A 17,298-nucleotide genomic window follows, 5' to 3' on the forward strand; every position below is an offset into this window, starting at 1 on the left:
CACATATTGGTACTACGCAGCACCATTTAGTGTGTCTGTGGTGGAGCACCCAAGTGTACAGCGAGTGCGTTTTTACCAACTCCAGAATTTCTAGTAAAGTTTTTGTCATCTCTATGCAACCTATGTCTAATTGCGTGACCTTTTTGGGTACCTTTCCCCTTTCCGAGACATGGAGGGGCTCATCCATTGCAGGTTGAGACATATGAAGAGACCTCCACCTCCTTGGAGGTACCTATCATCACTGCCTGTTGCTCCCCTGGGGCGCCGTCAGATCCATTTTTCACACTTATCCCTTCTGCACCAGTGTCAATGAGCCTCTGCAGGTCATTACAAGTCACATTGTCACCTTGACACTTGCTACCACTTAGTTTCTGGGTTGTGGACAACACATCTGCCATGTCTACGCCAAGAACCGTTCCTTTAGACTGGAGGGGATCAACCTTCACAGGGGCCAACATGCCCTTGAGCACCAGCCACTCTGGCATAACAGATGTGTCCACACACTTATCACCCATCATTGCTAGTAAACACATTTCCAACATTTTCAGACATGACATTAAGGAAAACACATTTTTCAATGTCATTATCACCAATACCATCACATTTTCCAACCGTAACACTTTCGTCAGCATAACCATCAGAATTTATATTACGTGTAGACATAACTGCTACTTTTGCGGATTGTCCATTACCCACTACAGCCCCTGAGCCTCTCCTCACAGCACCCTCTATATTTAAAGGGGAACTCTTTGCTCCTTGGGCAGCTCCATAATTGACCTGGGAAATGCTCTGCTTCATCACTGCAAGCTCGTGGCTGTTTCCCTGGGCAACTCTACAGTACCTGTCACTAGGGAACATGGCTCAAGGACAGTTTTGGTCACCCCTAGCTCAACTTTCCCAGCACTCTGCGGGATTATAGCAGGTGCACGCACAGTCCCCATGTCCATTTGAGTCTTTAACCTTGCCGTCAGCTGGGCTTCCCCATATGCCTCCCCACTGCTCTGGGTAGCACAATGCAGCAAGTCTATATCCATTTGTACTGCGGATCTCCCCACTGGACATACTCCCACTTCACTGGGATCAGCATCATAAACTGAAACAGTCTTACCATTTTCAGTGGCTGGTATCATAGTCTTCACTTTGGTGCGCTGTCTCTCAGCTGCATCTATACCAGCTACTGTCTCTTTGGGGCCACAGGATGACACTACAGCCTTTCCAGACTCTTCAGCGGTGTTCCAGAACTTTGGGCAGGTAAAGATGCCATGTCCCTCTTGGCCACATTCCAAGCACGGTGCTGGACGCTGACATTTAATTTCTTGGCATCTCCTCAATGCCTGTCTCTCTGTTGCCATGGGAGATCACACTCTCCCAGCAGAGCCTTGTTAGCTCTCTCCAACATGCTGTATTGACTCCTCCAGAAGCCACTTGTCATGACGCTTGCCAGGCACACCCCATGGTCCACAGACAGCCCGACTGGCCTCATCTGTGTTGCTATGGGCAACCACTCTCCGTCCTGGCCTTTGGTCAGCCTCTCTTCTGGCATAAAACACAGGCTTCCCTCCGCTGGATCCTGTCTTAAGCTGTGTCACTTTCACACTTTAGATTATAATTCTTTTTTTATTTTAAAACAAATCAGTACAACACATATATATATATATATATATATAAAAAAAAATACATAACAGAACATTATTACAAAACAACAGTCACAGTCCATCTTATTATTATACATCCCCTTTTACCTTGTTGTCAAAATCAAACATATATCTCCTTCTTACGTATCTCTCCCCTTCCCAAACATCCCTGAGAGAGAAAGAAGAAGAAAGGGAGAAAAAAAAAAAATCTTTCCTCATAGCTGAGCTCCTCCATTCCTCTTATCAGTTTGGTTGCCCTTCTCTGCACTTTCTCCAGTTCCCCGATATCCTTTTTGAGAACTGGGGCCCAAAACTGAACTGCATATTCCAGATGAGGTCTTACTAATGATTTGTACAGGGGCAAAATGATATCTCTGTCTCTGGAGTCCATACCTCTCTTAATACAAGAAAGGACTTTGCTCGCTTTGGAAACTGCAGCTTGGCATTGCATGCCATTATTGAGCTTATGATCAACTAAAACCCCCAGATCCTTCTCCACTATGGATCTCCCAAGTTGTACTCCCCCTAGTATGTATGATGCATGCATATTCTTAGCCCCCAAGTGCATAACATTACATTTATCAACATTAAACCTCATCTGCCACTTAGTCGCCCAATTAGATAGAGCATTGAGGTCGGCTTGTAAATTGGAGACATCCTGTAAGGACGTTATTCCACTGCATAGCGTGGTGTCATCTGCAAAGACAGAAATGTTACTTTTGATCTCAGACCCAATATCATTTATAAAGATATTAAAAAGTAAGGGTCCCAGCACTGAACCTTGGGGTACACCACTGATAACCTTTGACCATTCAGAGTGAGAATCATTAACCACGACTCTCTGAATTCTGTCTTTCAGCCAGTTTTCTATCCATTTACAAACTGATATATCAAATCCTGTAGACCTTACCTTACACATGAGCCGTGTGTGCGTAACTGTATCGAACGCTTTTGCAAAATCCAAGTATATCACATCCACAGCCACTCCTCTGTCCAAGGTTTTACTTACCTCTTCATAAAAAGAAATCAGGGCACACTATATAGTGTGCTTGCACTAACATTTTGTTTATCACAGTTAATTTAAGGCATTTTTTTATTATTGCCATCTAGTGGACACCTAGTATCACTACTATATATATTTTTTCATTTATCCACTTTATTTTCACTTCATGACCTCCGCTACTTAGCGGTTAGGACTATTTAAAGGCTAATATTAGCCAGATCACACCCTGGTCACACAGGGAGTACACAGACAGCGCCACCACCCCCACCTCCTGCATTTGTTTCACTTATGTTTTCCTTGGAAAACATGTTTTAGGGGGGGCAGCAGTTTGTTGTTCATATTTACCTTCCATATACCTACTTAACATACGCGCAGGTCCTGTTTTTCTTTTTTTAAATTCTCTGGTTTGGCTGGGGCATGTGGTGAAATACCCTCTAGCCACAGTAGCCTTTCTCCTGCTTCAGCAAAGATCGCCTCCCTTTTCTGTTTTGACCGCCCCATCCTTGCGGTGCTGCACACAGCAACCGGTAACACAGTTCACAGCAGAGAGGGAAGTAAAAAAAAATGATTCTCCTTTCACAGGTACACAACCTGCATGCAACACAGTCCATCAAATTTCTGTGCAATGCTGTTTGCCTGGCTGCCACACACAGCCAGCAGCAGTTCCTGATGCGACTCACCACTGGAGCAAGGACCCGGATTCCACCGTCTAGATGCCCGCTGAATCCACCACTGTGACATTGGGGGTTGTTAGCTTTTGTGGTACAGTAGATGCATTTTTGTGTAGTGAGTCCACACCAGTGGTGGCCCGTCCATAGGGAGGGCACGGGCGGCGCCCCCCTTCCTGTAGGCACAAAAAATATATATATATATTTTTTTTTTCAGTGGCCCCTTTAAGAAACTTAAAAAAAAAATATTTTACTTAAAATTTGATTGAGCGCCGGCCACCATTTCCCTATGAAGTGCTACGTCAATGCAATCTTTAGATTGCATACATGGCGCTTCATGTGCAGGCTTTTATCCCGCCTATTGAGCGCATTGCAAAGCGCTGATAAGCTTCCTGTGCCAGTGCCACTTACAGACGAAAAACGGAAGTGACGTCACGCGGCAGCTCACATCTCTTTACACTGCCCGAGCGGAGCGGAGCTGAGCTGCTAGGTAAGCCGATGGATGCCTCGTGTCACGTCACTATGGATTGGCTTGATCGCCCCCAAAGTCATCAGCCCGTGCAGTGCTCGGGCTGATGACTTTGGGGGCGATCAAGCCAATCCTGCACTGCTTGATCCCCATCCATCCACCTCGGACCCTGTTATTGTAGTTAAACTGCTGGGACTTATAGTTCTCCATCTCTCCTGGGGCTCATGGAGAAGATGGAGATTGGAGAACTACAAGTACCAGCGGGTTTTACATACAATAAGGCTCTGAGGTGGACGGGTGTGGTGGATTGCATGCACCTATCAATCCCCAGGGGGGGGGGGGGCAGGATCAGATAACACTGATTGATAGGTGCATGCAATCTACACCCATCCACCTCAGAGCCTTATTGTATGTATAATCTGCTGGGACTTGTAGTTCTCCAATCTCCATCTTCTCCATGAGCCCCTGGAGAAGAATGACACATAATCACCTGCTAAATGCCCATTTAGAGTCCTTCATTACTAACAATGTAATTTTTCAGTTTGTTTGTGGCGATCTGTAAGGCTGCGCTATATACCATGATCTGTGATGCTGGGGCTTTATACTCTGTCCTGTGATGCTTGGGCTATATAATCTGTCTGTCCTGTGATGCTGGGGCTATATACTCTGTCCTGTGATGCTGAGCTGTATACTCTGTCCTGTGATGCTGGGGCTATATACTCTGTCCTGTGATGCTAAGCTGTATACTATGTCCTGTGATGCTGAGCTGCATACTCCTGAAACTATGGGTGGATGGAAGTGGAATACAGGGGACAAAGTAGGTGGATTATATAAGGGGTGTGGTTTACAAGAAGTGGGAGGGGGCAATTATGGAGGGGCAGGGTCTTGCGCCCCCCCGTCCTAAAACTTCACCAGCCGCCACTGGTCCACACCAAACATGCATATATTGTTAAGGGCCTGGTAGCCCACGTTTATTAAATAAGGAAAAAAGTCCACTCAGGAGTCCAATGCAGGGGTTAAAACGTTGTTGAGAAAGTAACTAAAAATACTAGCCCACCTGGCTACTCTTCAACAGCACTGGTACCCTAAACCATCAGATCTTTCAGTCCAACAGTCTAAGGAGCCCAAAAACTGTACGCATCCAAAACGCACACAGCTTCAAGCCCCTCAATGCACACAGCTTCTGGCTTCTTGTTCGCACACAGCTTGAAGCCCTTCAATGCACACAGCTTTGAGATTCGCACACAGCGTCTGTCCGCACACAGCGTCTGTCCCAACACAGAGACACCAGCAGCCACTGCTGCAAATCCACCTTCCTCCACTCATCTGCTCTTCCCAGCCCTTCATTATATGAGCTGTGTGCACCTGGGCACACAGCTTGCAGGCTGTCTTTAAAACCTGGAAACAGGGTTGGAGATCCCGTCCCACCCATATGTCTGAAGAATCTCCAAGCCATAGAGCCCCATGTAAAGATAGAAAATCTGAGAAAACTGCAGTTTTTAAATTTAAAATGCAGCTCTACATTCAGCCGATATGCAGACTCCTTGAGAATTTACTTAACAATAAAAAATAGAACTCTTAATACAAAATCGCCCATGCACCATTAGCCTAATGCCGCATACACACCATCACTTTATGTGATGAAAAAACACGACATTTTCTGTGAAGTAAAAAATGACGTTTTTGAAACTTCAATTTTCAAAGACGAAGTTGCCTACACACCATCGTTTTTCTCACAATGTTCTAGCAAAGCGAGGTTACGTTCACCATGTTTTTCCATTGAAGCTCGCTTCATAAGTAGCTTCTGGGCATGCGCGGGTGAAAAAACGTTGTTTTAAACAACGTTTTTTGCTACACACGGTCAATTTCTGTGAAGTAAAAAATGACGTTTTGAAAAACGACACATAAAATTGAAGCATGCTTCAATTTTTTTTTGTCGTTTTTCACAAGACATAAAACAACGTTTTCCCCCACACATGGCCATTTAAAGTGACGTTTTTAAAAACGTCATTTTTTTTCATCACATAAAGTGATGGTGTGTACGCGGCATAAGAGTTTTTATGTGCAAAAAAAAACCCTTGCACCGACAATAACTAAATGATGAGAGCAATCTGTGTACCCTTTACATGCATGGTTACTGTGGGATAAAGGGTGAAAAATACCTGTATTTTTTAATTTAAATAACTTCTCCCCATGCTGAAGTGAATTAGACAGATGCATTTTTGTTGCCATAGTGATTGGGTGCAATTTCTAATCCGATGCTATATGCACCAGGCCCTAATCTTTTGATCTAGGATGGTATATAAATGTTGATTGATTTGGAAGTCATCTCTACAGATTCCAAATGTTATATACCTGAGCTGAATCAATGACTTGAGTGATAGACAGAAGAGGTGGTAATACAATGAATACACTTATGCCCCGTACACACGATCTGAAAATCAGATGGCAGATCGTCCGACTTTTTATGCTAAATAGTCGCAAGTAGAAATTGCATAGTCACAAAAGTCACAAATTCTCGTACCACACAAAAAAATACAGAAGTGATGTCACGTGTTGTACTGTATTTGTATTGTATTTTCGGAAGACAACTGTATTGACTAAATGAAAATCGTACAATCTAGTATTGTACGAGGAAAATTTTCTTGCTTGTCCGATCAAATAATAATGGATGAATAGTCGTGATCGGCTCTCGAAAGCTCTGTACTAATCATCCGATTAGCGTACGATTCTTCCTTGAACGACAGTTTTCGTACGATATTTCGGATCATGTGTACGGGCCATTACTGCCTCCAGCCTTCAGATTATTACTAATAAATAGCAATAAACAATAAGAATAATACAAAGCAGGATTATCAACCTGTGAATTTTAGCTCCTTAAAGTCTTAAAAAAGGTTAGCAACCTTTACAATGACATGCAATCAGGCACAATTAGGGGATTATGTTTTTCTAGCAACAGTTTAACAGATCTAACAAATGCTTTTATCCTCTTGTTTTCCTCTCTGATCTTTTTAGTCACAATAACCGTGCAGCAGGAAGATGTTGGATTTATTATAATCGTAGTCATGTCCCTTGACTGAGCACTAATTGATTGCCTTATTGAATAATAGAGCGATTAGAACTGGTCCTGCATAACCTGCATCAAGTTCTGAAGGGATTTCATAGGTAACCTGAACAAATGTGACATGTTATTAAAACCATTTGCACTATAGAATTAAAGCACATGACAAAATGTAATAAAAGGTCACAAACCTTTAAAAAAAAACTTGTGTATCTAATGACCTAAATATTGATGTGTAAAGACAGTAATTGGATACACAAGTTACCAATGATAAATAGTATAATTACATACTGTATTTCAGCCACATGTATCAGATTAATATAGATGTACCTAGTGTTTTGAAGTACTGTTATGGGATTAAGCAAGTTGTGTTTTTTTTCATGTAACAAAAATCATTGTAACTGCCTATGTTTTTTTTTCTTGATGTGTATATAATTTCAAAATGGGGAACAAGACACTGAGCCAATTTACAGAACTGGAAGTTGACCTGTTACCTTGCACAACCACAAATTAGAACCCTTTCACACTGACGGACTGATCCGGTCCGCCTGTCAGGCTTTCAGGCGGACATAATTGGGCCATCCATAGCTCTCTATGGAGTGGCAGATGTCAGCGAACATGTGTCTGTTGACACCTGCCGGCATCTGATCTAGGGTTGCCACCTCATCCCTGTAAACCCAAACACATATGAATTACAGTTTCTGAGGCTAATTTAATGCAGCTAAGTCACCAAATGAGATTAATTACCACCTCAATCAGCCAGAGAACCTGTATAATTAACCACTTAAGCCCTGGACCATTTGGCTGGCCAAAGACCAGAACACTTTTTGCAATTCGGCACTGGGTCGCTTTAACTGACAATTGTGCGATGTGGCTCCCAAACAAAATTGACGTCCTTTTTTCCCCACAAATAGAGCTTTCTTTTGGTGATATTTGATCACCTCTGCCGGTTTTATTTTTTTGCCCTATAAACAAAAATTGAGCGACAATTTTGAAAAAAAAAACAATGTTTTTTACATTTTACTATAATAAATATCCCCCAAAAAATATATAAAAAAAATAGTTTTTTGCTCAGTTTAGGCCGATACGTATTCTGCTACATATTTTTGAAAAAATAATTGCAACAAGCGGTTATTGATTGGTTTGCGCAAAAAGTTATAGCGTCTACAAAGTAGGGGATGGTTTCTTAAAGGGGACGTACCTGTACGCCCAGTTGCCAAACCGTGCCATTGTGCCGAAGTATATCGTCGTGTGCTGGTCGGCAAAGGGTTAATATGTGTTCGGTTTTAAAGGGATGAAGTGGCAACCCTAATCTGATACAATCCAGTCTGCTAAAAAAAAGACTGATGGGAATTCATTCTCCATCTGTCCAGCAGATCAAATGACAGTCGGATGGAAAAGGACAAGCAGTCTGTTTCCATCTGACCACCCCATAGAGGACAGTGGGTTGTCTGTGCAGAGCGGATATGGACCTGTCATCTGCCTGCTCAGTGGGGATCAGTGGAGAGATACCCTGCTGAATGGGTAGTCTGCTCTATCTGAAAGGGGCCTACAACTAATCTTGAAGAGACATATACAATACATAAAATGTATAAACAAAAAAAAAAAAAATCCTACTTAATAAATACTTATTGCTAGAAAACTACTTAAAACCACCAAATATATATATATATATATATATATATATATATATATATATATATATATATATATATATATATATATATATATATATAGCGGTACCCTTGTGGGGGCTGCTGATAGACTCTCTACCCCATTGGTTACCCCAACTGCAAATCCTCTCTCATCTCTGACACCTTGGGTTCCATTCTGAAATGTTGCATTAGTAATGAGAAACTCACACAGTATCACTGAACCAGATATGTTTACTGAGAGAACGAATAAACACAAGAAATTATATAAGTAAAATACAATGTATGTTTGACAGAAAATATCACTTGACACTGGTATACAAAGGTGTGTACCTTGAAACCTTGAAAAGATTTATGTGAACAGGTACACAGATAGACAAATATCCAACACCTTTAACACATGTATTGGATACCTTTCCTCTGAAACCTCAGCACACAAACCAGAAAATGGTGTACAACATATACATACAGTAACCACAATGTAAATTGGATAATGTCCCACAAAATGGCTCCCCTAGGTTGTAATTCAATGATTTTGCATTAGAATGCAATAGCATAACACAGAGGAGAATGATAAATGTTCTTTCAATTCCAGGTAGCTTCAGCTAGCCTGTTTATACTGCAGTGTAATTTGTAATCCAGGTAGGTAAAAGACAAAAGAACTGAAGAGCAGAGATGAACTGATGAGTGCTCAACCTGAAGAAGTATTATCACATTTATGTTCCTCTTTAATTATGTTAATGAGTTGAATACAGAAATGACTTTACAGTGCATTGGGGAATAATAGGCCCCAAGCGTCAGCTGTATAAGGCCTGTGAAGGAGTAGATTCACATCCGTGGAAGTCTCACTAGACAGTCTGCAGAAAACCACTCAGCAATACTGTTATCTCTATCTGGATGGGCTGTGCCCTCTCACCACAATAGACTCCAGTTAGATGAAGGGCTCCAGCCGGAATCCCTCCTGGTGTCTCCGTGTGGTGAAATGGCGCTGCCACTCCCGGTAGACTGGAGCGCAGGTGTTCCCAGAAGCTCTGAAGCGCAGGCCAGTGCACTTGCTGGAATAGCGGTGCTGTCATCTGAGGTCCCTCTGAGGCTGGCGATCCGGCTCTCTGCTGTGTAGGGCACAGACTCTCAGCACCTGTCACACAGACTTCCTGCTGGCAGTTTCAGAATGGCGTCCAGAGAGGCTAAAAACAGGCTGTGCCCGCCTTTTTATTTCTCCTCCCAGCAGGCTGTTCTGTGCGCTTTGCATTGTGTGTCTTGTGGTCCAGAGCTGTCCCGGCCAACAGTGTCACTCCCTCATCCAGGCTACATGTCCCATAATGCATTGCTCTGTCTGCTCTCAAGAAGGAAAAAACCCTGACAGAGTTCAACATGCACTAGGGGGAGCCAAACCCATACAGGAAAACAATAAACCATTCCTTAACCTCCCTGGCGGTATGATTCTGTCTGGAATTACGTACCAAAAGCGGTACAATTATTTTGCAAGGAAATTTGGCGTTTTATACTGTAGGCCTGTAATTTTTAGAAATAACTCACTTAAATCTGACCAAGCAAGAGTCTAGTAGGCATCCCGGGTATGATTTTTTTTTTAAAACAAAATTATAAATTATAATATAATAAATAATTATAAATAATTATAACAAATTATAATATAATTATAATAAAAATTATTCAATAATGTAATCAACTCAAAATCACTGAAATTTGCTCAGTTGCAGAATTGTCGCTGTCATTATTTTTTTTTTTTATGACGAATTTCCCCACAAATCGCTATCGCACAATTCTGCAAGTGATTATAATTTATTATCGCTGATTTCTAGCTGATCTAATACCATTTTTGACATAAAGGGACACTTTTGGACAATCTACAGTTTTTAGGCAGAAAGAACATTTTTTATTATATAAAAGTACATGTAGGGCACTGGGCAGACCACTAGGGACAAGGGGGGTGTGTATTTTTTACATACAGTACTGTAATCTATAAGATTACAGTATACTGTATGTAAAGTGTTTGTTTACTACCTGTTTTACTAACTATTAAATTTATAGTAATTGGAATTTCCTTTCAAATTTGGCTGTTAGACCCCTTTCTCACTGAAGCGTTTTTACAGCGTTTTAGCGTTAAAAATAGCGCTATTAAACGCTCATAAAAACGAGTATGAATTTATCCTAAGTTATGAATTATCTGAAATAACGAATGCCGTATCTAAATTAGTGGAACGTAACAATCTAATAATAAATAACAATAATAATAAAAACTTATAATAATAATAATTTTTGTTCCATTTCATTTGTTTAGATGTGGCATTCGTTATTTGGGATAATTCGTAACTTCTGATAAATTTGTATTTGTTACTGTACGTTCACAAACAGCCAAATTTGAAAGGAAATTCCAATACCTATAATTTACTAGTTAGTTATTATTAGTAAGTTAATTATTTAGAAATTTACAATTTTTTTTTTCTCTTTTTCAGATTTTCAAATTTTGAATTCCGAATTTCCAAAAATAGCAAAAAAACGAAAACGAACAACTATTTTGTCAGTGCACGTGTCTAAATGACACTTTGCTGCAATGTAAAGTAGTGAGTGTACAGCTTGTATAACAGTGTAAATCTGCTGTCCCCTCAAAACAACTCATCCATAACACAGCCATTAATGTCTAAACTGCTAACAAAAAAAGTGAGTACACCCCTAAGTAAAAGTAAATATGCTCAAAGTGTCAATATTTTGTGTGGCTATCATTATTTTCCAGCACTGCCTTAACCCTCTTGGGCAAGGAGCTCTTCAGAGCTTTACATATTGCCACTGGAGTCCTCTTCCACTCATCCATGATGACATTACGGCGCTGGTGGATGTTTAAGACCTTGTGATCCTCCACCTTCTGTTTGAGGATGCCCCACAAATGCCCAATAGGGTTTAGGTCTGGAGACATGCTTGGCCAGTCCACCACCTTTACCCTCAGCTTCTTTAGAAAGGCAGTGGTCATCTTGGAGATGTTTTGGGGTTGTTATCATGTTGGTATACTGCCCTGTGACCCAGTCTCTGAAGGAAGGGGATCATGCTTTGCGTCAGTTTGTCACAGTACATGTTACCATTCATGGTTCCCTCAATGAACTGTAGCTCCCCAGTGCCGCCAGTACTCATGCAGCCCCAGACCATGACAATCCCACCACCATGCTTGACTGTAGGCAAGACGCACTTGTCTTTGTCACGCTTGTCTCACCTGGTCCCACCACACACGCTTGACACCATCTGAACTAAATACGTTTATTTTGGTCTCATCAGACCACAGGACATGGTTCCAGTAATCCATGCAGACCGATTTGATGCAGTGTGCGGCGTACAGTCTGAGCACTGACAGGCTGACCCCCCACCCCTTCAACCTCTGCAGCAATGTTGGCAGCACTCATACATCTATTTACCAAAGACAACCTCCGGATATGAGGCTGAGCACATGCACTCAACTTCTTTGGTCAACCATGGCGAGGCCTGTTCTGAGTGGAACCTGTCCTGTTAAACCGCTGTATGGTTGTGACCACCATGCTGCAGCTCAGTTTCAGGGACTTGGCAATCTTCTTAAAACCTATGCCATCTTTATGTAGAGCAACAATTATTTTTTTCAGATCCTCAGAGTTCTTTGCCATGAGGTGTCATGTTGAACTTCCAGTGACCAGTATGAGAGAGTAAGAGTGAGAGTGAGAAGGATAGCACAAAATTTAACACACCTGCTCCCTATTCACACCTGTGACCTTGTTTTTTTTTTTCAAAATTGTTTATAGCGTAAAAAAAACCCACAGAGGTGTTCAAATACCACTAAAAGAAAGCTCTATTTTGGGGGGAAAAATACGCAAATTTAGTTTGGGTACAGCATTGATGAATTGTCAGTTAAAGCCACACAGTGCCAAATTGTAAAAAGTGCTCTGGTCAGGAAGGGGGTAAAATCTTCCAGGGCTGAATTGGTTAAACAAGGCTGAAGGTATTTTACAATCAGAATTTTGAATACCTGCAAGTAACCATTTGCAATTTTTAGAAAGCATGATCATTAACAAGTGCACAATTCATATACAAAAGCAAACTCTGCTTACAAGGTGCAGGGCCTTCTTTACCACAGGGCAAACGGGGAAGCTGCCCAGGGCCCTGTCACTGTTGGGGGCCCAAAGCAACCCCTTTTGAAAAAATATATATATCTTTTTTTTAGGGGTCCCAGATGGCAACCCCCCTTTTTTTATTTATTTTTAAATACATTTTTTTATATATATATATTTTTATTTTATTTTTTATTAAAGGAACAATTTTTTTTAGAGGTCTGGGGGTCCCCAGGGGCCCATAGTTCCCCAGGGCCCCGGATGACAACCCCCCTTTTTTTATAATTTTTATTTATATATTTCTTTATTTCTTTAATTTTTTTATCTATCTATCTATCTATCTATCTATCTATCTATCTATCTATCTATCTATCTATATATATATATATATATATATATTATAAATGTTATTATTATTATTATTATTAAAGGACCCAGAGGTCCCCAGGGCCCCGGATGGCAACCCCCCTTTTTTTATAAAAAACATTTTTTTTTATATTATTTAATTTCTTTTTTTTCTTTTTATTTACTTTTTATATATATATATATATATATATATATATATATATATATATATATATATATATATATATATATTATTATTTTTTTTTATTAAAGGGCTCAGAGGTCCCCAGGGCCCCATGTGGCAAACACCCTTTATTTTTTTATAAATGTTTATTTTTTTATTTTTGTGTATATATTTTATTTTTATTTTTTATTAAAGGGACCAGAGGTCCCCAGGGCCCTGGATGGCAACCCCCCCTTTTTTTATATAAATGTTTCTTTTTTATATATTTTTTTTTATTTTTTATAAAAGGGCCCAGAGGTCCAGGATGGCAACCCCCTTTTTTTTGTATTTTTTTTTTTTATAAAAAAAAAATATTAAAGGGCCCAGAGGTCCCCAGGTCCCCAGATGGCAACCTCCTTTTTAAAATATATTTTTTATATATATTTTTTAGTTCTTTTTTTCTTTTTATTAAAGGGCCCAGAGGTCCCCAGGGCCCCAGGTGGCTACACCCCTTTTTTATATATATTTTTCTTTATTTCTTTCTTTATTTCTTTTTTTGTAAAGGGCCCCCCGCTTCTAAATTCGCGGCAGCCCCCCCCCCTGCTTCTCAATTTCAGGCGGCAGCACCCTCCCATCCCGGTTCTCTGCTCCAGGGGGCCCATGCCTGAAGCTGTGTAAGTGGCCCCATAATTCCTGATGGCGGCCCTGTCGCCCGTTAAGCCCCTGTGCTGCCCACAAATCAGGCTGAAAATCATCAGTGGCACGCAGCCAGTGACAGTACTGCTTCCCTTCCCAGTGTTTTAAAATGTACAGCACCCCTGGCTTCCCTTTAGACGTGCACTTCTCCCTTCCTGCCACTGGGTGCTGCTTGTATATAAAAGTGAATTAGAATGGGATTTTATAACATCCCCAGTAGGGATGAGCTTCGCGTTCGATACAAACGTATGTTAGACTCGAACATCGGTCGTTCGATCGTACGTCGGAACTCGAACAAAACGGGTCGTTTGCGCCAAATTCGAATGAATAATTCACTGCGGCGTTGAGCGCTGATGATTGGCCAAGCATGTTGTATGTCCCGCATGCTTGGCCAATCACAGCGCGCAAAAAACAAAGAGCCATAATTGGCCAAAGCCACGGTGGCTTTGGCCAATTATGGCTCAGGGGGATTAGTACACGCCCCACACTATAAAAGGCAGCCTGCACGGCGGCCTCGTGAAGTGTGTTCCGGCTTTTGTTAGAGAAGTCAGTCAGACAGTTAGAGAGAGATAGATAGAGACACAGTGTCTTTTCTACCAGATAGATAGATAGATAGATAGATAGATAGATAGATAGATAGATAGATAGATAGATAGATAGATAGATAGAGCAGGAAGGCTAGTCAGTATAGTTTAATCTACAGTTTGTAGAGAATATATTCACATCCCTAGGAGTTGTCAATATATTTATAAACTGTATAGCTCAGCTAGATCTGCTATTAGTATCTGTCAGGCAGGAGATTGTTCTTCATGCAGCGCTCTAACGTGTTGTATTGCCTGCATTAGGAATTAGCTTAAACGTAGTACTCCGTGTTATTCAAGGTGTGCTAGTTAATTGCACATACACGCATTACCTGTTACTGCACGTGTGCAATTTATTTGCACAGAAACGCAGTCGCTGTTAATGCAACTGGGCTATTGAATTGCACAGAAACGCAGTCACTCTTACTGCGTGTGTGCTGTTTAATAGCAACTAAATGCAGTTGGTGTCACTGCGTGTGTGCTGTTACATAGCACCTGAATGCAATCGCTCTTACTGCGTGTGTGCAGTTTACTAACACCTGAACGCAGTCGGTGTGACTGTGACTATTTTGTTACATAGCACCTGAACGCAGTCGCTCTTACTGCGTGTGTGCAGTTTACTAACACCTGAATGCAGTTGGTGTGACTGCGCCTGTTTTGTTACAAAGCACCTGAACGCAGTCGCTCTTACTGCTTGTGTGCAGTTTACTAACACCTGAACACAGTTGGTGTGACTGCGACTATTTTGTTACATAGCACCTGAACGCAGTCGCTCTTACTGCGTGTGTGCAGTTTACTAACACCTGAATGCAGTTGGTGTGACTGCGCCTGTTTTGTTACAAAGCACCTGAACGCAGTCGCTCTTACTGCTTGTGTGCAGTTTACTAACACCTGAACACAGTTGGTGTGACTGCGACTATTTTGTTACATAGCACCTGAACGCAGTCACTCTTACTGCGTGTGTGCAGTTTACTAACACCTGAACGTAGTCGGTGTCACTGCGACTATTTTGTTACATAGCACCTGAACGCAGTCGCTCTTACTGCGTGTGTTCAGTTTACTAACACCTGAACGCAGTTGGTGTGACTGCGTCTGTTTTGTTACATAGCATTTGAACCCATAAATATGGCTGGAAGAACAAAGAGAGGCAGAGAGTCACGAGGGCAACCAGGCTCTGCATCTAGAGGTAACGCTGGTGGTGGATGTGGTGCATCCTCTTCAGCACGTGGCCGCTCGTCCTTCTTTTCGGGAGCTGGCCGTGTTGAGCCTCAACATGCAGAGAAATTAGTGGAGTGGATGACCAAGCCGTCCTCATCCTCCTCATCCTCTCTCACACAGACTGATCATAGTTTGTCTGGCAAAGCAGCTGCCAAGGCGTCATTTTCCCTCTGCACAATGGCATCACACAATCCTTCCCTAGTCCCACGTGTCCTCCTGAGGAGTCCCCCGAACTGTTCCAACACAGTGTTGGGTACATGCTGCATGAAGATGCACAGCGTTTTGAAGACTCCGATGACGGAACACAAATAGAGGAAGGCATTGATGTGAGCCCAGGGAGAGGGGGTGGCCGAGAGGGACAACAATCTGGGAGTGATGTTCCCCCAGCTGGAGCATACTGCCAGGTTGTCGACAGTGATGATGAGGAGGGAGGGGATGATGAGGTCACTGACTCTACCTGGGTGCCTGATAGGAGAGAGGAGGAGGAAGAGGAGGAGGAGGACGAGGCACAGGCACATCTCCAAAGAGGCAGGATGCCCTCCAGGGGTCAGCTTAAGGGCAGCACACCAACTGCATTACGTGGCACTGCTGTGTCTCAACGGTACAGCAAAAGTTCTTTGGTGTGGGCCTTTTTTGAAACCTGTCCATCAGATCGTACCTTTGCTGTTTGCAATATATGTCTCAAGCGTATCTCGCGTGGCCAAAACATCACCCGCTTGGGCACCACATGCTTGTCCAGACATATGTCGAGCTGCCATGCAGCTCGTTGGCAAGCATACCAGAAAGACCCACACCAAAGACCAAAGCGTACCTCCCCTTGCCCTTCTGTGACCTCCAACCCCACTAGACCCCCAGTCCTCTCTGAAGCCTGCACTGAAGTTGTAGAAATAGGTGTGTCACAACCTAGTAGTGGTAGTACATGCGGGCAATCTACTGATAGTACCAGATAAATTTCCCTGCCCCAGCTGCTGCAGCGCCGAAAAAAGTACACTCCCAGCCATCCTCATGCCCAGCGGTTGAATGCTAGCTTAGCAAAATTACTAGCACTTCAACTGTTACCTTTTCAGTTGGTAGATTCTGCCCCATTCCGTGAGTTTGTGGAATGTGCAGTACCACAGTGGCAAGTATCCAAACGCCACTTTTTCTCCCGGAAGGCGATTCCGGCTCTCTACCGGCATGTGGAGGGCAATGTCCATGCCTCGCTGGACAGGACGGTCAGTGGTAAGGTGCATCTTACCGCTGACTCATGGTCCAGCAGGCATGGACAGGGACGTTACCTGTCTTTTACGGCCCATTGGGTGACTCTGCTGGCAGCTGGGAAGGACGCAGGGCAAGGTACAGTAGCTTTGGAGGTTGTTCCGCCACCACGCCTCCAAAACACTACTACTGCTTGTGACACACCTCTCTCCTCCACCCCCTCCTCTTCTTCTTCCTCTGTGGCCTCTTCCTGTGGTGATGTTTCCTCAGAACCAGCCGTGCTCCGTAGGCGTATGAGGGGCTACGCAGGAATGCAGGCCAAGAGATGCCATGCGGTTCTAGAGCTGGTGTGCTTGGGAGACAGGAGCCACACTGGGGAAGAGGTTCTTTCAGCTCTGCAGGGGCAGGCTCAGAGGTGGTTGATGCCATGCCAGCTGAAGCCTGGAATGGTGGTCAGCGATAATGGCACCAACCTCCTCTCTGCCCTGCGACAGGGAAAACTCACCCATGTGCCCTGTTTTGC

This window comes from Rana temporaria, chromosome 6 (assembly GCF_905171775.1).
Source record: "Rana temporaria chromosome 6, aRanTem1.1, whole genome shotgun sequence".
In the NCBI taxonomy this organism is placed as follows: Eukaryota; Metazoa; Chordata; class Amphibia; order Anura; family Ranidae; genus Rana; species Rana temporaria.